The 22,535-nt window shown below is 44.7% G+C and overlaps 2 non-coding genes across 2 annotated transcripts; both read right to left on the reverse strand.

The window, feature by feature from the left end:
* Positions 1 to 4,419: 4,419 nt before the first annotated feature.
* On the reverse strand, positions 4,420 to 4,492 carry TRNAF-GAA (transfer RNA phenylalanine (anticodon GAA)). The gene has a single exon. It is a non-coding gene; the product is annotated as a tRNA-Phe (tRNA).
* Positions 4,493 to 10,483: 5,991 nt separating this feature from the next.
* On the reverse strand, positions 10,484 to 10,556 carry TRNAR-CCU (transfer RNA arginine (anticodon CCU)). Its single transcript has one exon. It is a non-coding gene; the product is annotated as a tRNA-Arg (tRNA).
* Between the last annotated feature and the right edge of the window lie 11,979 nt (positions 10,557 to 22,535).

A 22,535-nucleotide genomic window follows, 5' to 3' on the forward strand; every position in this document is an offset into this window, starting at 1 on the left:
CGTGGTAGGCCGCTCTGAACAAATATGTTCTGAGTGAGCGCCTAAAACTATGAAAATTGTGGATGGTCCTAATATCTTGGGGTAGAGCATTCCAGAGGATTGGCGCAGCACGGGAGAAGTCTTGGAGTCAGGAGTGGGAGGTACGGATTAGTGCAGAGGTTAGTCGAAAGTCATTTGCAGAGCGCAGCGGTCAGTTAGGCCGATAGACAGAAATGAGGGAGTAGATGTAAGGGGGTGCTGCACTGTGAAGAGCTTTGTGGGTGAGAACAAGTACTTTGAATTGTATCCTGTAATGAATGGGTAGCCAGTGTAACGACTGGCGAAGAGCGGACGCGTCTGAGTAACGATTAGCCATATGGACGACCCTGGCTGCTGCATTAAGGATGGACTGGAGAGGGGAAAGTCGAGGGAGGGGGAGGCCAATTAATAGAGCACTGCAGTAGTCCAGGCGGGAGTGGATCAGGGCGACAGTGAGGGTTTTTGTTGTTTCCATGGTGAGAAAAGGGCGGATTCTAGAGATGTTCTTTAGGTGTAAGCGGCAAGAGTGGGCAAGAGATTGTATATGGGAGGTGAAGGAGAGATCAGAGTCAAACATAACACCCAGACAGCGCGCCTGCTGCCGGGGTGTTATTATGGTGCCACCCACGGAGAGGGAAATGTCAGATTTAGGGCCCCTTTCCATTTGTGAGGAAAACGGACGAGTGCAATCCGATAAAAAATCGGATTGCACTCGGACCAATGTTAATCAATATGTGACACTCCATTTGCGATTTTTTTCCCAGCCGAAATCGGACTGAGAAAAATCTGTGTCGGCTGAGAAAAAAATCGCAGCATGCTGCGTATTGCTGAGATTCTCGGACGAGACTCGCCAATGCAAGTCAATGGGTGCGAGAGAAAAAATGCACAGCACTCGCACCATGCGAGTGCTGTCCGATTTTTACGCACCCGTGTCCTTAGAAAAGCCGGCAATTCAGCGCAGAGTACAGTAAAATCACACTGACAGGTTAGATGAGAGTAGATATATACACATAGAATAGGTATATATACATATATATATGTCAGGGAGACACCTATATATATATATATGTTTATATTTAATGCAGCGCGAGATAGCTTTAAAGCTGGTAATTCAATTACCGGCTTTTGCTTTCTCCTTCACAAACCCGACATGATATGAGACCTGGTTTACATACAGTAAACCATCTCATATCACCCCTTTTTTTTGCATATTCCACACTACTAATGTTAGTAGTGTGTATATGCAAAATTTGGGCGTTCTAGCTATTATATTTAAGGGCATAAATGGCGGAAAAAATTGGCGTGGGCTCCCGAACAATTTTCTCAGCCAGAGTAGTAAAGCCAGTGACTGAGGGCAGATATTAATAGCCTGGAGAGGGTCCATGGTTATTGGCCCCCCCCCTGGCTAAAAACATCTGCCCCCAGCCACCCCAGAAAAGGCACATCTGGAAGATGCGTCTATTCTGGCACTTGGCCACTCTCTTCCCATTCCCGTGTAGCGGTGGGATATGGGGTAATGAAGGGTTAATGCCACCTTGCTATTGTAAGGTGACATTAAGCCAGATTAATAATGGAGAGGCGTCAATTATGACACCTATCCATTATTATTCCAATTGAAAGAAAGGGTTAAAAAAATACACACACACATTATTAAAAATTATTTTAATGAAATAAAAACAAAGGTTGTTGTAATTTTTTATTTAACGCCCAATCCACTCAGTGAAGACCCTCGTTCTGTGACAAAAAAAAAAAATAATAAACCAACAATATACTTACCTTCCACAGATCTGTAAAGTCCAACGATGTAAATCCTTCTGAAGGGGTTAAAACATTTTGCAGCCAGGAGCTTTGCTAATGCAATGCTACTCCTCGCTGCAAAACCCCGGGGAATGAGTCTAAATATAGATCAATGAGCTATATTTAGCTTCATTTGCGGTGAGGCACCCTCTGCTGGCTGTTCATAGATCGTGGGAACTTTCCTTGAAGCTCCCAGGCTTTCTAGGAAAGTTCCCACGATCTATGAACAGCCAGCAGAGGGCGCCTCACCGCAAATGAAGCTAAATATAGCTCATTGATCTATATTTAGACTCATTCTCCGGGGTTTTGCAGCGAGGAGTAGCATTGCATTAGCAAAGCTCCTGGCTGCAAAATGTTTTAACCCCTTCAGAAGGATTTACATCGTTGGACTTTACAGATCTGTGGAAGGTAAGTATATTGTTGGTTTATTATTTTTTTTTTTGTCACAGAACGAGGATCTTCACTGAGTGGATTGGGCGTTAAATAAAAAATTACAACAACCTTTGTTTTTATTTCATTAAAATAATTTTTAATAATGTGTGTTTGTATTTTTTTAACCCTTTCTTTCAATTGGATTAATAATGGATAGGTGTCATAATTGACGCCTCTCCATTATTAATTAGGCTTAATGTCACCTTACAATTGCAAGGTGGCATTAACCCTTCATTACCCCATATCCCACCGCTACACGGGAATGGGAAGAGAGTGGCCAAGTGCCAGAATAGGCGCATCTTCCAGATGTGCCTTTTCTGGGGTGGCTGGGGGCAGGTGTTTTTAGCCAGGGGGGGCCAATAACCATGGACCCTCTCCAGGCTATTAATATCTGCCCTCAGTCACTGGCTTTACTACTCTGGCGGAGAAAATTGTGCGGGAGCCCACGCCAATTTTTTCCGCCATTTAACCCTTAAATATAATAGCTAGAACGCCCAAATTTTGCATATACACACTACTAACATTAGTAGTGTGGAATATGCAAAAAAAAGGGTGATATGAGATGGTTTACTGCATGTAAACCAGGTCTCATATCATGTCGGGTTTGTGAAGGAGAAAGCAAAAGCCGGTAATTGAATTACCAGCTTTAAAGCTATCTAGCGCTGCATTAAATATAAATATATATATATAGGTGTCTCCCTGACATATATATATATGTATATATACCTATTCTGTGTGTATATATCTACTCTAATCTAACCTGTCACTGTGATTTTACTGTACTCTGCGCTGAATTACCGGCTTTTCAAAGGAGACCCGTGCGTAAAAATCGGACAGCAATACGGATGTCATACGGATGTTGCGATAAAAAAATCGCATGACACTCGCATGACACTCGCATGGCACTCGCATGGCACTCGCAGACGTTACATCCGTTTTTTCGGTCCGTAAATCGGACCGTTTTTTTCTCACACAAGTGGAAAGGGGCCCTTAGGGAGGTTAGTAGATGGTGGGAGCAGAAGAAGTTCAGTTTTGGAGAGGTTGAGTTTCAGATAGAGAGCTGACATGATGTTGGAGACTGCGGACAGTCAGTGGTATTCTGTAATACAGCAGGAGTAAAGCCAGGGGATGACGTATATAGTTGTGTGTCATCAGCACAAAGAAGGTACTGAAAGCCAAATCTGCTGATGGTCTGTCCAATTGGGGCCAATTTTGATCACCATGAAAAGGTGTTACAGGTTTAATTATGTGGTTATTTTATTTATTACAGAACAGTGGAAGCTGTGATTTTTTTTGTACTTTTTCACTAAGCTGCGGGGGGCTGCCTGTTATGTTTTCTGGTGTGTAAGTGTCAGAGAATTACACCAGTACACAGACATTGTGGCAGCAATAAGCCTTAGGAGCAGGGGTGTGCAGAGAAGTCATGGGGCCCCATAGGAGAAGTTCTAATTGAACCCCCCACAAATTAAAACATCATGGTAACAGAAGAGCACATCTTACAGATTTGCAGCTCTTACAAAGTAATTGTGCCCCTATTGAAGCCCCTTAATGCTCTCACTCTTTAAGATACTCCTTACATGACCTCCATAAAGTATGATTCCAACAAAAGTACCCCAATCACAGTAAGATACCCCCACAGTTTATTCCTCCACAGCACATGTCCCACGCACAGTATAATGACCCTACATTAACCCACAAAGTATGATACCCCCAGAGTGACCACAACGCAGTATTATGATACTCACATTCCGGCAAACACAGTATGATGGCCCCGATACATTGTGCCTCACAATATAATTGCCTCGCCCAGCCCTCAATACAGTATGATGGCCTTGTATATAGTATATTAGCCATCCATAGAGTATAGTGGCCCCCACAGCCCTTCACACAATATGATGGCCCCCACACAACCCTCCACGCTGTATAATGGCCCATGCACATATACTGTACATTAAATATTATATTATATAAGTAACAATTAGTAATGAAATGTTGCAGTTGTCATAATGGCCACTAGGTGTCAGTATCTGATGCACATTTTCTGTAAACCACAGTTGCTATTTTTAATATTGTAATATTATGTGTCTTTATTATCTCCGAATCATGGAGTCCTGGAAGAAAATCAATGCAAAAGAAAATGTAAAAACATTTTTTATAAAAGGACTCTCCTTATGCCAAAACCCGGGATCGAACCAGGGACCTTTAGATCTTCAGTCTAACACTCTCCCAACTGAGCTATTTTGGCTGGTCTTTGCTTGTGTCCTTGATCAGTGTAAATGGCTGCCTAGAAAAGTTCCTATCAATAAAAATTATGTTTTTGTATCACCAGCAGTTCTAAAGATTAATCATTTTCCTATTGGTAATATAGAAAGTTATAGTTGCATAATGAAAGTGATACAACAGTGGACAAGTCGGGATATAAAGAGCCACAATTTGTTAGAAGACTTTTTTATTGTATTTAGAACAGACTGGCCAGAACCGAACTGGCCAGTTTTTACACTTATTTTATTCCCACCGCTTCCCTGAATGTACTGTTTTTTTTTCTAAATTCACCATACAGGTCCTGAGATAAGGGCATTTTTATTTAGTTATAATTTTTATTTCTTTTACAAGGTGGTGTTACTCACAGGGTCATAATGCAGAGCAGCCTAAAGACACGCCGACAGAGAATCCTGTGAGCCACGCACCTTTATAAAGGAAACAAAAATTAGCACTAAACAAAAAAGGTCCATATCTCTTGAACCATATGGCAAATTAAAAAAAACTGTTATTCACAATTGTTAAATGATGCACAACACATTTTTTTGCAAATTCCTGAAATTACACTTGTCAGAAATGCAAAAAAAAAACAACCCAAAAATAAAAGGATTTTGTTGTGCTCCGACTCCTCCAATCTTTAGGTTCTGAAACAGGAAATATCATTGCCAGCTATGTTTGCTCTCATGATTTTTACATCATTTAGACCCCATGTCCCCCTCTTCCCCCTTCCCACAGGAGAAGCTATAAGGCCGGGATCACACATGTGAGAAATACGTCCAAGTCTCGCATGGTAATACCCGGCACTGCCGCCGTCTCTCTGGAGCGGAGCGTGTGGCTGCATGTATTGCTATGCGGCCACACTCTCCGCTCCTGAGTGACAATGGCAATTCCCGGTATTACCATGCGAGACGCGGATGTATTTCTCGCATGTGTGATCCCAGCCTTAGAGCTAAATCCAGGGTGGGGCTGAAACTTGGCATGTGGCATAATTTTATAGGGCATCTGTGAAGAAAATTGGAGGCATAATTCCATGTCAATCATCTGTATACTATTAGGCATGGAATTAATAAAAATCTTGCAGCATATGATGTGGTAACATGACACCTGGCCAGCTTCAGACAAAGGAATTCACACCCTGCTAGCTAGTAGGTATGCAACCTTCTACATGAAGACCCCCTGTAGATCCGAGCCATGTGGCCTGTGTGCATTGTTCAGCCAGCTAGGATTTCATAAAGGAAATGGAAATACTATACATCCTAGCTGTACATCGCTTATATTTCCAAGATCCCCAGAAAAGGGCAAGCTCCTGCCTGGGTCTTAATATATTCTAACAAGCACGGGAAGGAGATATATAGGAGAGCCACTAGCAGCTAGGTAGCAAAATTGTGTTTAGTTTCTATGAGTAGCAGGGGCCTGGTCGGATCCGATGGCACCAGTGTAGGGGGGTGGTGCTGTTATGGACAGTAAGGAACATGCTGCCACTTTAAGAAACAGCACCCCCTTGTCTGGTGTGATGGAATGTTCTATTCCCCCCTGCAATAGACTGTGTGAATGAACTGCCCTGTGCTGAGAGGAGGGGTTGAGCCTTTAGAGTGTGTGAGCAAAAGCTGCTTCAGAGAACGTCTGTGCTTGTAGCTGTGAAAGAGGACCCACAGCCTGGGACAGAGTGGACTTGTGAAATTGGACACTCTTCTGGTGCAGCAAGGGTGGCTGTCCTGTGCTAGTTTGAGAAGCCATGAAGATACTGAGAAAGGGATTTACAGTTTCCAGGAGCACCTCCCAGACCCAGAAACAAGGAGAAGACCATGTTTCATGGAGCTTGCAAAGAACTGTGCGCACCACTGTACTAGACTGTTGGGGCCCCCCGAAACTGGATCTGAGTCCCCACCATCACCATGAGTTTGTTCCTGTTTTGTGCACATGTCAGGGCCTAGTGTAGGCTTCAACAGACAGAACACGGCAGCCATGTGGCCTGCTTAGAGAGGCAAGGGAGGCTTTACATAGAGTAGCATCATTCTTTGTTTATTGTTTGCATTTGCTTGTGTACGTATATTGATTCTGTAATAGTTGGAGCACCGTGCTATTTGACGGCCGAGCTAAAGAATACAACTCTTGTAAATTATCTTTTGCCATTGCATACCCCTGTTTGCACCTTCCTCTTCCATTTCATTCCTTGCCTTCCAATAAATTTACCCTTTGTTGTTTGCACCTCATCTTGTGTACGGTAGTCTCTCTACACCGTGGTGGTTCCCCGGCAATCGCTTCAAGTAGCACTGCGAGAAGGGTACTGTCACCAAGATGGAGGCAGCAGACAGCAACGGCGGGAAAGGTAATGTTAATTGGGATACGTGGGCATTGGTGGAACCCCTGCAAGGATACTCCCTATGGGCACCATATTTAGTGTGCCACCAAAGTTTGACGGCAATAATATGCCACTGTCCGACTGGGTGTCCTGGCTGCAAAGCACCCTGAAGATTTATAACATCAGCCCAGACCTTGAAGTGGACATTGCTTTAACTGCCCTAGAGGGAGAATCCCTTAGAAATGTCTGCCTACAACCAGAACTCACCCGTAATACCCTGAAGGAGCTAGTGAAGTTTCTGGAAGAGATCTATGGTGAGACTGCTAGCGCAGGACAACTTTGTGCTCAATTTTTCTCTAGGCTGCAGCGGGACGAAGAAGAAATTTCCCAGTATGCAACAGCACTGCAAGAAGAGTTAGCGGAGGTGCAGAGAAATGAGTTGGATGGACTTGGCGGCATGGGCTCTAAAGACTGGATACTCATTCATTCTGGGACTGCACAGCACATCCTTGAGGCAAGCACTGTCAGAAAGGGTCTGGGCAGATCCGGGTCTTACATTTCATCAAATCCTGGCGGAAACAGTGGCCCGAAGAAAAGAAGATAGCTACGTGTCTGGCGTCATGCGTGTCTAGGACACCAATACCAGAGGGGACCCAAACCATCAGGAAGTGCTGGTCCAGGTGGTGCACGACTTACAGCAGTCCCTTGTCAACGTGCAAGAGAAACTGACCCAGGTGGAGCAAAGAGTGGGGGAACTAAAGCAGTCTGACCCATCATACTCATGCAACTATTCTTTGGCCCGACGATATAAGATCAGTGGGAGCAAGCCCCCTCCCATCAGGCATCAGAGGCACGAGGACAGGCTCAAGGTGCTCCCTGGCGAGGTAGAGGCATCCAATGCTGGGAATGTGGAGGATGGGGGCACATTGCTAGAGACTGTCAGAATTACGCTCAAGGCCAGCGGAAGTCGCCGTTAAACTACCAACCCCCGCAGTAGTGTGGCTCACTGCGGGGGAGGCACGGAGAGAGGCCTCTCCGTATCATAACAAACACTTGATTGCTGGGTATCCCATCCTACGTGCTGAATTCGAGGGTGTTCTAGTGGATTGGTTGATAGATACCAGTCACAAGTGATGACAATGCCAGAAACATATTTCAAGCAGCATTTCCAGGCCCTGGCCAAGCCAGAAAAAGAGACATTGATCTGGTTGTTTGCTGCCAACCAACAACTGATCCCGGTCACAGGGGTCATGTGAATGAATATTCGAATCTGTGGGAAAGAAGTGGGGAGAAAAGGTATCCTGCTAGTCCCTGAGCCTATCAAAGAAGATGTGCCTGTAGTACTGGGAATGAATATCCTACCTGAACTCGATCAGATTATGTTTACCAAGTGGTGACCCAGATATTGGAAGAAGGCTACTACGCATAAGCCTACTCAAGAAGCCCTTCAACGACTTATCCACGTCTGTGGAACACAGAAGAGTGTGCCATCTTATCAGACAGTAGGGGTCATCAGGGCTCCTGGTAAAAAGCCTGGATCCTGCCTCCTGAGTGAGAAACTATATTACACCTACCAGTGGGGACTTATCGCAACCTCGATGGATTGGAAGTAATTGTTCAGCCTATGGTAGGCGGAGGCGTGGACCAAGAAGTCATGATAGTTTGTACGATAGCTGTGGTCCAGCGAGGACACGTCCCCATAAAAGCTTTGAATGTGGGCCCCGCGGAGGTCACCTTGCCATGAGGGACAGATCTGGCCCTGGTCTACCTACATAAGGGTAAAGTGGTGAGTCAGAAGGAGATGTCATATCGCCGATAGAAGGTGCGGGGTGGACCCTAACAGTTGCTGCGGGGGCAGAAGAGATACCATCCATCCCCTTTTGGCCCCTCTCTGTAAACCCGTGACACCTGCATTTTCAGCTCATTTGCATAACAATTAAACAGTACATTTCTCTAAAACGTAAACCCAATTTTCTAAATTAATAGCATGGGTGTAATCAGAATTGCAGGGCCTTTATATAGATGACATTAGTTTTGGGTTTAAAACCCTGATACAAGGATCCCTTTTCAGAGCAATTTTCCAGAATTCAATGTAATTATTTATAAGAATCCTGGTAACGGTAAGATGCCGTTTGGCATTAAAACTGCTTTGGCAATTCCTTTTGGTGATTTTCCTCTCTGTAAGGGCAGTCCCACATGTCCAGATAATTCCGGCACCGGAAAAATCGGTACCGGAATTATCCGTGTCCGTGTGCTGGTGCGTTTCTGTGGTACATCAGTGTGGCACACGAGCGGCACACGTGTGCCGCCCGTGTGCCCACTGGGTACCACACGCACCGTGCCGGAGTCAGCGCTAAAGTTTAGCGCTGTCCCCGGCATCGTGCTGAAGCCCCATTCATATGAATAATAGTGTTTAAAATAAAGATCTATCTGCCCAACCGCCCTCCCACCCCCTGTGCACCCCCCCCGCTGTTCTGAAAATACTCACCAAGCTCCCTCGTTGGCTGTCGCTGCTTCCTCTCCTGGCCGCATCTTCTCCTATATGCGGTCACGTGGGGCCGCCGATTACAGTAATGAATATGCGGCTCCGCATATTCATTATTGTAATCGGCGGCCCCACGTGACCGCATACAGGAGAAGATGCGGCCAGGAGAGGAAGCAGCGACAGCCAACGAGGGAGCCAGGTGAGTATTTTCAGAACAGCGGGGGGGGGGGGGCGCACAGGGGGTGGGAGGGCAATGGGCAGATAGATCTTTATTTAAAACACTATTATTCATATCTTCCCTGCAGCAAACGCTGCTGCAGGGAACATATGAATGGCGGCTTCAGCACCAGTGGGGGGGAAAGCGCTTAATGTAGCGCTGTCTCCTGCACGGCACACGGACTGCACACGGACAGTGTCCGTGTGCAGTACGTGTTTTACACGGACCCATTGACTTTAATGGGTCCGTGTAATACGTGCGCTCCCACGAACACTGACATGTCTCCGTGTTTGGCACACGGAGACACAGTCCGCAAAAAATCAATGACATCTGAACAGATGCATTGATTTTTATGTGTGTACGTGTGTCAGTGGCTCCGGTATGTGAGGAAACTGTCACCTCACGTACCGGAGCCACTGATGTGTGAAACCGGCCTAAATCTACGAAAAGAAAAATGGCAGCAATCATGGGGCCAATGTCTCACCCATATGTCTAAGTCTGGGTGCTAATAGAAGCAGGATGAAATCTTCACCCATCAGAATTATATCTTGCAAAGAGGAAATTAGAAATCTGTGATGAATCTGACTAAATAGATTTTTCTTGAAGGAAAATTTGGGATTCTTCCTAGCTTGTGGGAGTAGAAGTGACGTTGGTTCAGGAGGTAAGTATAATTTTTTCTTTTTTTCTGTACACTTGGAGCATTAATAAAAGGTTTTCCAGTAGCGGACAGCACCTTTCAACCACTGAACCGTCCAACCTTACATTTTCTAGCAATGTATTAACTCCTTGTGGAAGAGTTGATAATACAATGAGCAGTACTACAATTTATAGTGTATGAATAACAATCACTGGCAAAATTCACAAAACTTACTCTTAGTACAAACATACGTTAACCATTAACATAATGGAGACCATAAAGAAATGTAGGAAGAAAAATAAATTAAAAAAATGTTAAAAGAAAATGTTTATGAACCACCCCAGATGGGACTCGAACCCACAATCCCTGGCTTAGGAGGCCAGTGCCTTATCCATTAGGCCACTGGGGCTTAGCGGTGGTGAGTCACACACATTACATTATTTTTTTTACATTACATCAATCAGTTGCACTATTGAAAGCAGAATCCCATTTGCTGCTGCTCCTAAGAAGGTGTGATTGAATTCTCTGAAAAGGGTAGATGGAAAGAGAAAGGAAATGATATAAATGTCATCACATTTGGGAAAATGCTCTCAATAAAACGAATATCATGAAAAAAAGTATTTTAAACAAGAAGTTCATTGTGAATCTCTAAACTTTCTTTTATAAGTACAGTGCTGCGAATTGTAAGGTTCTGCTGTCCTGACATGGGAGTCACTGCAGGAGCTTGACTGATATACACAGCCGAGCTCCTGTAGTAACAGCCAGGATCCATCTTCTCACTGATTGCAGCAGTTTAACCCCACATATGCCACTGTTAATAGGGACAGAATCACAGGATTTTGGTATACGGAGAGCACCCAATCTGTCAGCCCATCAATGGTTTATTGGGTGTTGATGGGCTTCTACGGCAAATGGATGCCTGACAGTAGCGTCTGTGTCTCCCGTATGTTACATCAGAATTGTGGGTCTGACAGGCTACTTGTCAGTCTCATACTGACCAGACAAAGTAGTGTTGTGCACGACAACTGAGTGACATTGCAGCAAATTGCATACAACCAATATCGCTCACTTAGAACATTATCCCTGCCGGCCGCGACCGATCAGCGACATTGGTCGCGCACTGTGTTTAAATCCTGCGCCAATCAGTGAAGTGTGGTTCAAATCCTGTGCCAATTCGTGGCCGGACTGTTTTTCTAAATTTCATTTGCTCTGAGGATTTTTTCTAGAACTTCACAATCAAACGACCAAAAAATCACTACATAATCACAATGTATAAAAGTGGTGATATTTATTTATAAGTCTTTAAAATATTTGTAGTGCTGATCTCCAGGCTCAACTGGCCCACCATGGGATGAGGAGTCATCTGGTAGGACCCTAGTCGGGACATTATGATAGTAACTGTGTCCTACGTCATTCCTGCCTACCTCAGTAGCTAGTCTGTGTACAACCGACTTACTGCACTTTGTAAATTAGAAAAAAGTTACCCTGAGCGTATTGTCCGACCGCTGCTCAATACATCCCTGCCGAGTGCTGCACTTCGCTTTTCTGGCCGCCCCATAGATGGTAAATGGAGCAGACCCCCATCAATCAATAGAAGGTGAATAGTTGATCATTTGTTTTCACTGAAGAACTTTTTTATTGTAAATCATAGTTCTACATCCCAATTATGGTGTGGATACAGCACATGTGCAGGAGCTTCCGGTATTATACAGTCGATGTTCCACTATACCGTGGATAACGTCTAAGCGTTACTTAGTTACATACGTTGAAAAAGGACCTTGGTCCATCAAGTTTAACCATTGTTAATTGCATGTAGCTGTAGTGTGGCTCCAAGAGTCAGCTCCAGCTGTGAACCATCCAGATACACCTTAGTCTGACCATACTGATCTCTACTGGCCAATGTGACAACTGCAATATTTCATTGCAAATTGATTTTTTTTCAGTTAATATTTCTTTATTATTTTAATACCACGCACAAATTGGTTTATGGTGTTTATGTAATGAAATGCTGTATAGCTATATTCCTGTCCATTAGCTACAGGTGTTAGAGCACATATAACTGCACTCTAAAATAAGGAATGTGATCAGACAAGTCGTGATTGTCGACACAAGGTATGGGGTCTGATCGCAGTAGAGAAAGGATTAGACTTTGTGATATTCTCATTATGGTGTACTATATAAACGGCAGGGATAGGGGTAAAGGTGTTGTCACTAGTGTTGAGCATTCCGATACTGGAAATATCAGGTATCGGACGATATTCGCTGTATCGGAATTCCGATACCGAGTTCCAATACTTTTGCGATATCGGATACCGGAATCGGAAGTTCCTATAGTGCAATGATGCACTATAATGGAGTGTGGGCAGTGCGTGGGCGGAGACTGCGTGTGTGTGCGGTCGGGGTCTGTGTGTGACCGTGGGGCTCTGTGCGGGCCTGCCGGGGGTCTTTGCCGGCCTGACAGGGCTCTGTGTGGCATGCTGGGGCTCTGTGCGGCCTGCCGGGGCTCTGTGCGGCCTGCTGGGGCTCTATGCGGGCTGCTGGGGCTCTATGCTGGCCTGCCGGGGCTCTATGCGGGCCTGCTGGGGCTCTATGCGGGCCTGCCGGGGCTCTATGCGGGCCTGCTGGGGCTCTATACAGGCTGCTGGGGCTCTGTGCGGGCTGCCGGGGCTCTGTGCGGCCTGCAGGGGCTCTGTACGGGCCTGCCGGGGCTCTGTGTGGCCTGCTGAGGCTCTATGCGGGCAGCCGGGGCTCTATGCAGGCTGACTGGGCTCTATGCGGGCTGCCGGGGCTCTGTGCGGGACTGCTGGGGCTCTGCGCGTGTGTGCAGGCATCGTCCGATGGGACTTTTAGTCCCATCGGACGATGTCTGCTACACTGACAGTGATTGACACATTCGCCAATGATGGGACAGAAGTAGTCCCATCATCCGGCTAATGTGTTGAATGAAAAAAAAAACACACATACTACATACATACTACATACATACTGCATACAGTACATTCATACATTACATACAATACATAAAGTACAGACCAAAAGTTTGGACACACCTTCTCATTTAAAGATTTTTCTGCATTTTCATGACTATGAAAATTGTACATTCACACTGAAGGCATCAAAACTATGAATTAACACATGTGGAATTATATACTTAACAAAAAAGTGTGAAACAACTGAAAATATGTCTTATATTCTAGGTTCTTCAAAGTAGCCACCTTTTCCATTTATGACTGCTTTGCACACTCTTGGCATTCTCTTGATGAGCTTCAAGAGGTAGTCCCAGGGAATGGTTTTCATTTCACAGGTGTGCCCTGTCAGGTTTAATAAGTGGGATTTCTTGCCTTATAAATGGGGTTGGGACCATGAGTTGTGTTGTGCAGAAGTCTGGTGGATACACGGCTGATAGTCCTACTGAATAGACTGTTAGAATTTGTATTATGGCAAGAAAAAAGCAGCTAAGTAAAGGAAAATGAGTGGACATCATTACTTTAAGAATTGAAGGTCAGTCAGTCCGAAAAATTGGGAAAACTTTGAGGGTATGTGCACAAGTCCGGATTTTTAGTGTTTTTTTTTGCGGAATTTCGCAATAGAAACGCTATAAAATCACTAAAAAAACGCAAACATTATGCATCCTATCATTTAGAATGCATTCCGCATTTTTTGTGCATATGTTTGCGTTTCTTTCCGCAAAAAAAACTGCATGCCGCAAAAAAAACGGACATGTTCATTATTTTTGCGGATTTCCCATCAATTTGGAGTGTCCGGAAAAAAACGCAAAAAATCTGCAAAAAATCCGCACAAAAACGCGTCAAAAATGTGCACATTCCGCACAAAATCCGTGCTAACAAAGCACGCGGATTTCTGGCAGAATTTTCAGGATTTTGTCAGGAAAAAATCCTGACGTGTGCACATAGCCTGAAAGTGTTCCAAAGTGCAGTGGCAAAAACCATCAAGCGCTACAAAGAAACTGGCTCACATGAGGACCGCCCCAGGAAAGGAAGACCAAGAGTCACCTCTACTTCTGAGGATAAGTTTATCCGAGTCACCAGCCTCAGAAATTGCAGGTTAACAGCAGCTCAGATTAGAGACCAGGTCAATGCCACACAGAGTTCTAGCAGCAGATAAATCTCTACAACAACTGTTAAGAGGAGACTTTGTGCAGCAGGCCTTCATGGTAAAATAGCTGCTAGGAAAGCAATGCTAAGGATTGGCAACAAACAGAAGAGACATGTTTGGGCTAAAGAACACAAGGAATGGACATTAGGCCAGTGGAAATCTGTGCTTTGGTCTGATGAGTCCAAATTTGAGATCTTTGGTTGTCTTTGTGCGACGCAGAAAAGGTGAACGGATGGACTCTACATGCCTCGTTTCCAGCGTGAAGCATGGAGGAGGAGGTGTGATGGTGTGGGGGTGCTTTGCTGGTGACACTGTTGGGGATTTATTCAAAATTGAAGGCATACTGAACCAGCATGGCTACCACAGCATCTTGCAGCGGCATGCTATTCCATCCGGTTTGCGTTTAGTTGGATCATCATTTATTTTTCAACAGGACAATGACCCCAAACACACCTCCAGGCTGTGTAAGGGCTATTTGACAAAGAAGGAGAGTGATGGGGTGCTACGCCAGATGACCTGGCCTCCACAGTCACCAGACCTGAACCCAATCGAGATGGTTTGGGGTGAGCTGGACCGCAGAGTGAAGGCAAAAGGGCCAACAAGTGCTAAGCATCTCTGGGAACTCCTTCAAGAATGTTGGAAGACCATTTCCGGTGACTACCTCTTGAAGCTCATCAAGAGAATGCCAAGAGTGTGCAAAGCAGTCATCAAAGCTAAAGGTGGCTACTTTGAAGAACCTAGAATATAAGACAAAATTTCAGTTGTTTCACACTTTTTTGTTAAGTATATAATTCCACGTGTGTTAATTCATAGTTTTGATGCCTTCAGTGTGAATGTACATTTTTCATAGTCATGAAAATACAGAAAAATCTTTAAATGAGAAGGTGTGTCCAAACTTTTGGTCTGTACTGTAGATATAGCCATACAGTACATTAAACAGAGTACATACTCACCATTACTTGTCACTTTGTTCCCCGAAGCCAGTGTCATCTGTAAAAAAGAATAAAATAGCAAACAACCAATATACTCCCTGTCCGCAGAAATCCACGAGTGTCCCACGACGATCTCCTTTGGAGAACGGCAGCATCAGCTGATGCGACCGCTCTCTAGGGGCTCCAGGAACACAATGACAAGAGGAAGGTATTCTTCCGCACTGTATTCCTCCGCCGCTGTAAAAAAAATAGTCCCTAGTCTCACTTTTGGCATTGCTGTGTGAGAAATTTTCCCACGCAGCAATTGCCATTAAGTGAGACTTTGTCATAAGGTAACCTCTCAGTGATGCACTGCAGGAGCCATTGTCTCCTGTCAGTGTGTCACTGAGGGTCCTATAGAGCAGTGACATCACCCGATGTACTGTTCTATAGGGGAGATCGTCGTGGGACACTCGTTATTAATCGGACGATGCCTGCACACACGCACAGAGCTCCGGCAGCCCACATAGAGCCCCGGCAGTCCACACAGAGCCCCGGCAGGCCACACAGAGCCCCGGCAGGCTGCACAGAGCCCCAGCAGGCAGCACAGAGCCCCGAAAGGCAGCACAGAGCCCCGGCAGGCCACACAGAGCCCCGAAGGCAGCACAGAGCCCCGGCAGGCCCGTGCAGAGCCCCGGCAGGCTGCACAGAGCCCCGGCAGGCAGCACAGAGCCCCGGCAGGCAGCACAGAGCCCCGGCAGGTCGCATAGAGCGCCGGCAGGCCCACATAGAGCCCCGGCAGGCCCATACAGAGCCCCAGCAGGCCCACGCAGACCCCGCCCGCACACACAGACATGCACAGTGTCTGCCTACGCACCGCCCACACTCTTCCCCCCTCCGAAACAGGATGTAGAAGAACAGAAAGGGCTTTATTTACATTCCAATATATGTGTCCCATTGACTTGCATTGGTATGTGTATCGGTATCGGCGATATCTGATATTTTTTGGATATCGGCCAAACCAATCTGATACCGATACTTCTGGATATCGTAAGGTATCGCTCAACACTAGTTGTCACTCAAATAATTGCTTATTTAATTTTCAATTCCTTTCTATTCCCTGCAAGAAACCATTGTAGGCTGAAATTAAGGGAGTGTTAGCTAGAAGAGGTGAAGTTTCCTGGTATTGCTGTGTTACAATATCATTTCTATAGAAGATCTCAGTTTTATTATGTAATGTAACATGTACTATTAAAGGGAACCTGTCATCTGATTTGGCGGGACCAGTTTTGGGTCATATGGGCGGAGTTTTCAGGTGTTTGATTCACCCTTTCCTTACCCGCTGGCTGCATGCTGGCCGCAATATTGGATTGAAGTTCATTCTCTGTCCTCCGTAGTACACGCCTGTGCAAGGTAATCTTGCTTTGCGCAGGCGTGTACTACGGAGGACAGAGAATGAACTTCAATCCAATATTGCGGCCAGCATGCAGCCAGCGGGTAAGGAAAGGGTGAATCAAACACCTGAAAACTCCGCCCATATGACCCAAAACTGGTCCCGCCAAATTCAGGTGACAGGTTCCCTTTAAGTTACAGGAGAGAAGCTGTACAATCTCATGACATAAAAGAACTGATGTCAGAAGTGGGATTTGAACTGCGACCAGGGGAGACTGCGACCTGAACACAGCGCCTTAGACCACTCGGCCATCCTGACTTCTTTTCATGACTCTGAATTAACTGTTTGTAAACCAGACAGCAGAAAGAAGATCATTGCTTGTGATGTATAGAAATGTATCATAATTTATTTTTATTATTGATCTTTAACCCTGTAGTGACAGAGCCAATTTTGAGCTTAATGGTTATATTTTCTTTCTGGTGCGTGTCAGAGCATTACACCTGTACACACACAATGTGGCAGCAATAAGCCATAGGAGCAGGGGTTTACATAGAAATCATGGGGACAAATAGGAGAAGTTCTAATTGGCCCCCACAAATAAAAAATATTATACATCATGGTAACATAAGAGCACATCTCACAGATTTGCAGCCCTTACAAAGTAATTATGCACCTATTGAAGACCCTTAATGCTCTCGCTCACTAATATTCTCATTACATGGCCTCCATTAAGTATGATTCCAACAAAAGTACCCCAATCACAGTGAGATACCCCCCAGAGTGAATTCCTCCACAGTAAACTTCCCACGCACAGTGTAATGACCCTACAGTTACCCCACAAAGTATGATACCCGCAAAGTGACCCCTACACAGTATTATGGTAGTCACATTCCTCCAAACCCAGTATGATAGCCCCGACACATTTGTGCCTCACAATATAATTGCCTCGCACATCCCTCAATACAGTATGATGGCCTCGTATACAGTATATTAGCCATCCATAGAGTATAGTGGCCCCCACAGCCCTTCACACAGTATGATGGCCCCCACACATCCCTCCATGCTGCGTAATGGCCCGGGCACATATACAATTCGCGGCCAAGACTGCACCTGTCGCTGATTGGTCGCGGTTGGCTGACTGTGACCAATCAGCGATATTGGGGAGGGGTTTAAACACTGCTTCACTTTTCACTATTGATGCTGCCTATGCAGCATCAATAGTAAAAACATATAATGTTAAAAATAATAATAAAGAAAACATTATATTCTCACCTTCCGCCATCTCCACCAGCCTTTACCGCTCCTTGCGACGGTCCGGTCCCAAGTATGCATTGCGGCAATGACCCCAGATGATGTAGCGGTCTCGCGAGACCGCTACATCATCACGGGTTATTGCCACAATGCATTACTGGGAACGGAGCATCGCGAGGAGCATTGCTAAAGGCCTGGGCTGGATCCGGGGCTGCCGGAAGGTGAGTATATAATTAATTTTAATTCTTTTTTCACAGGGATATGGTGCCCACATTGCTATATACTATGTGGGCTGTGCTATATACTGTGTGGGCTGTGTTATACACTACATGGGCTGTGTTATATGCTGCATGGCCTGTGTTATATACTACATTGGCTGTGTTATATATTATGTGGGCTGTAATATACAGTGGGGCAAAAAAGTATTTAGTCAGTCAGCAATAGTGCAAGTTCCACCACTTAAAAAGATGAGAGGCGTCTGTAATTTACATCATAGGTAGACCTCAACTATGGGAGACAAACTGAGAAAGAAAATCCAGAAAATCACATTGTCTGTTTTTTTAATCATTTTATTTGCATATTATGGTGGAAAATAAGTATTTGGTCAGAAACAAACAATCAAGATTTCTGGCTCTCACAGACCTGTAACTTCTTCTTTAAGAGTCTCCTCTTTCCTCCACTCATTACCTGTAGTAATGGCACCTGTTTAAACTTGTTATCAGTATAAAAAGACACCTGTGCACACCCTCAAACAGTCTGACTCCAAACTCCACTATGGTGAAGACCAAAGAGCTGTCAAAGGACACCAGAAACAAAATTGTAGCCCTGCACCAGGCTGGGAAGACTGAATCTGCAATAGCCAACCAGCTTGGAGTGAAGAAATCAACAGTGGGAGCAATAATTAGAAAATGGAAGACATACAAGACCACTGATAATCTCCCTCGATCTGGGGCTCCACGCAAAATCCCACCCCGTGGGGTCAGAATGATCACAAGAACGGTGAGCAAAAATCCCAGAACCACGCGGGGGGACCTAGTGAATGAACTGCAGAGAGCTGGGACCAATGTAACAAGGCCTACCATAAGTAACACACTACGCCACCATGGAGTCAGATCCTGCAGTGCCAGACGTATCCCACTGCTTAAGCCAGTACATGTCCGGGCCCGTCTGAAGTTTGCTAGAGAGCATTTGGATGATCCAGAGGAGTTTTGGGAGAATGTCCTATGGTCTGATGAAACCAAACTGGAACTGTTTGGTAGAAACACAACTTGTCGTGTTTGGAGGAAAAAGAATACTGAGTTGCATCCATCAAACACCATACCTACTGTAAAGCATGGTGGTGGAAACATCATGCTTTGGGGCTGTTTCTCTGCAAAGGGGCCAGGACGACTGATCCGGGTACATGAAAGAATGAATGGGGCCATGTATCGTGAGATTTTGAGTGCAAACCTCCTTCCATCAGCAAGGGCATTGAAGATGAAACGTGGCTGGGTCTTTCAACATGACAATGATCCAAAGCACACCGCCAGGGCAACGAAGGAGTGGCTTCGTAAGAAGCATTTCAAGGTCCAGGAGTGGCCTAGCTAGTCTCCAGATCTCAACCCTATAGAAAACCTTTGGAGGGAGTTGAAAGTCCGTGTTGCCAAGCGAAAAGCCAAAAACATCACTGCTCTAGAGGAGATCTGCATGGAGGAATGGGCCAACATACCAACAACAGTGTGTGGCAACCTTGTGAAGACTTACAGAAAACGTTTGACCTCTGTCATTGCCAACAAAGGATATATTACAAAGTATTGAGATTAAATTTTGTTTCTGACCAAATACTTATTTTCCACCATAATATGCAAATAAAATGATAAAAAAACAGACAATGTGATTTTCTGGATTTTTTTTTCTCAATTTGTCTCCCATAGTTGAGGTCTACCTATGATGTAAATTACAGACGCCTCTCATCTTTTTAAGTGGTGGAACTTGCACTATTGCTGACTGACTAAATACTTTTTTTGCCCCACTGTATATTACATGGGCTGTGTTATATACTGCACGGGCTGTGTTATATACTGTGTGGGCTGTGTTATATACTACGTGAGCTGTGTTATATACTGCATTGCCTGTGTAATATACTACATGGGCTGTGTTATAGACTATGTGGGCTGTGTTATACACTACGTTGGCTGTGTTATATACTACCTAACTCTGCTTTATACTTTTTGGGCTGTGCTATATACTACGTGGCTGTGCAAAATAGTACGTGGCTGTGCTATACACTACGTGGCTCTGTTATATACCACGTGGCCTGTCTTCCATACTGCATGGGATTGGCTATATACTGAATAGGCTGTGCTCTATACTACGTGGGCTGTGTTATATACTATGTGGGCTATGTTATATACTGCGTGGGCTGTGCTATATATTTTGTGGGCTGTGCTATTTACTATGTGGGCTGGGACATATACCACGTGGTTGTGCTATATACTACGTGGGCTGTGTTATATGCTATGTGGGCTGTGCTATGTGGGCTGTCAGACTCTTTCGCCCGGGGCCATCAAAAACCTGGAGCTGGCCCTGGCTTCACTAATTGGTAGCGCCCAGCCGCAAACAATAAGCGACAGAGGCAGTCCGGCTGCAAATTAGCATGGGATTTGCACCACGCTTTGCTAATTCGTCACGCCCGGTCAGCCGAATCCTTTGTATTCATTGTATTATTATGAAATCTTCATAAATAAACTACATACATATTCTAGAATACCCAATGCGTTAGAATCGGGCCACTATCCACTATTATTTAAATAACAATTAGCAATGAAATGTTGCAGATGTCATAATGGCCACTAGGTGTCAGTATCTGACGCACAAGTTACAGATTTTTAAACCACAATTGCTGTTTTTATGATTGTAATATTATGTGTCTTTATTATCTCCAAATCATGGAGTCCTGGAAGAAAATCAATGCAAAAGAAAATGTAATAACATTCCTTATAAAGTAATGCTCCTTATACCAAAACCCGGGATCGAACCAGGGACCTTTAGATCTTCAGTCTAACGCTCTCCCAACTGAGCTTTTTCAGCTGGTATTTTCTTGCATTCTTGATCAGTGTAGACTGAGACCTAGAAAAGTTCCAACAAATGAAAATTATATTTTTGTATCACCAGCAGTTGTAAAGGTTAATAATATTCCTATTGGTAATATAGAAACTTATAGTAGCATATAGGGTTGAGCGAAACGGATCGTTCATTTTCAAAAGTCGCTGACTTTTGGCAAAGTCGGGTTTCATGAAACCCGACCCCTTTGTGGGGTCGGCCATGCGGTATGCGACTTTCGCGCCAAAGTCGCGTTTCAATGATGCGAAAAGCGCCATTTCTCAGCCAATGAAGGTGGACGCAGAGTGTGGGCAGCGTGATGACATAGGTCCTGGTCCCCACCATCTTAGAGAAGGGCATTGCAGTGATTGGCTTGCTGTCTGCGGCGTCACAGGGGCTATAAAGGGGCGTTCCCGCCGACCGCCATCTTACTGCTGCTGATCTGAGCCTAGGGAGAGGTTGCTGCCGCTTCGTCAGAAGCAGGGATAGCGTTAGGAAGGGTCCATTAACCACCAAACCGCTTGTGCTGTAGCGATTTCCACTGTCCAAACCACCTTTTGTTTGCAGGGACAGTGGAAGCTACATTTTTTTTTCCTCAGCGCTGTAGCTCATTGGGCTGCCCTAGACGGCTCCCTGATAGCTGCATTGCTGTGTGTGCGCTGCTGTGCAAACCAACTGCTTTTTTCAAAGCACAAATCCTGTTGTTCCTTCCTTTCTGCACATCTATCTTGTTTGTTTGTCCACACTTTTTATTTAATTTGTGCATCAGTCCACTCCTTATTGCTGCCTGCCATACCTGGCTGAGATTACTGCAGGGAGATAGTAATTGTAGGACAGTCCCTGCTGTTTTTTTTTATTTTTTTTATTCTCCCTAAAAAAATAATTTGTGGGAGATTAAGATTGGCATTTCTGCTAGAGTGCCATCCCTGTGTGTGCCATCTCTCTCACACAGTGGGCCATAGAAAGCATTTTTATTTTTCTGTTTTTTTTTGTGGGGTTTATAAATTCTCCCTGATAAAAAAAAACAGTGGGAGATTAATATTGGCCTTTGGGCTTGTGTGCCAGTCCTGAGTGTGCCATCTCACTCTCAAATAGTGGGCCATAGAAAGCCTATATTTTTTTATTTGGTTTCTAAATTCTCCCTAGAAAAATAAAAAAAATCAGTGGGAGATTAATATTGGCCTTTGGGCTTGTGTGCCAGTCCTGGGTGTGCCATCTCTCTCTCTCAAATAGTGGGCCATAGAAAGCCAATTTTTTTTTATTTGGTTTCTAAATTCTCCCTGAAAAAAATAAAAAAAATCAGTGGGAGATTAATAATTGGCCTTTCTGCTTGTGTGCCATTCCTGACTCCTGGGTGTGCCATCTCTGTCTCTCAAATAGTGGGCCATAGAAAGCCTATTTTTTTTATTTGGTTTCTAAATTCTCCCTGAAAAAATCATTTTTTTTATTTGGTTTCTAAAGTCTCCCTGTAAAAATAAAAAAAAATCAGTGGGAGATTAATATTGGCCTTTCTGCTTGTGTGCCATTCCTGACTCCTGGGTGTGTCATTTCTGTCTCTCAAATAGTGGGCCATAGAAAGCCTATTTTTTTTTTATTTGGTTTCTAAATTCTCCCTGAAAAAATCATTTTTTTAATT

This window comes from Ranitomeya imitator, chromosome 10 (assembly GCF_032444005.1).
Source record: "Ranitomeya imitator isolate aRanImi1 chromosome 10, aRanImi1.pri, whole genome shotgun sequence".
NCBI lineage: Eukaryota > Metazoa > Chordata > Amphibia > Anura > Dendrobatidae > Ranitomeya > Ranitomeya imitator.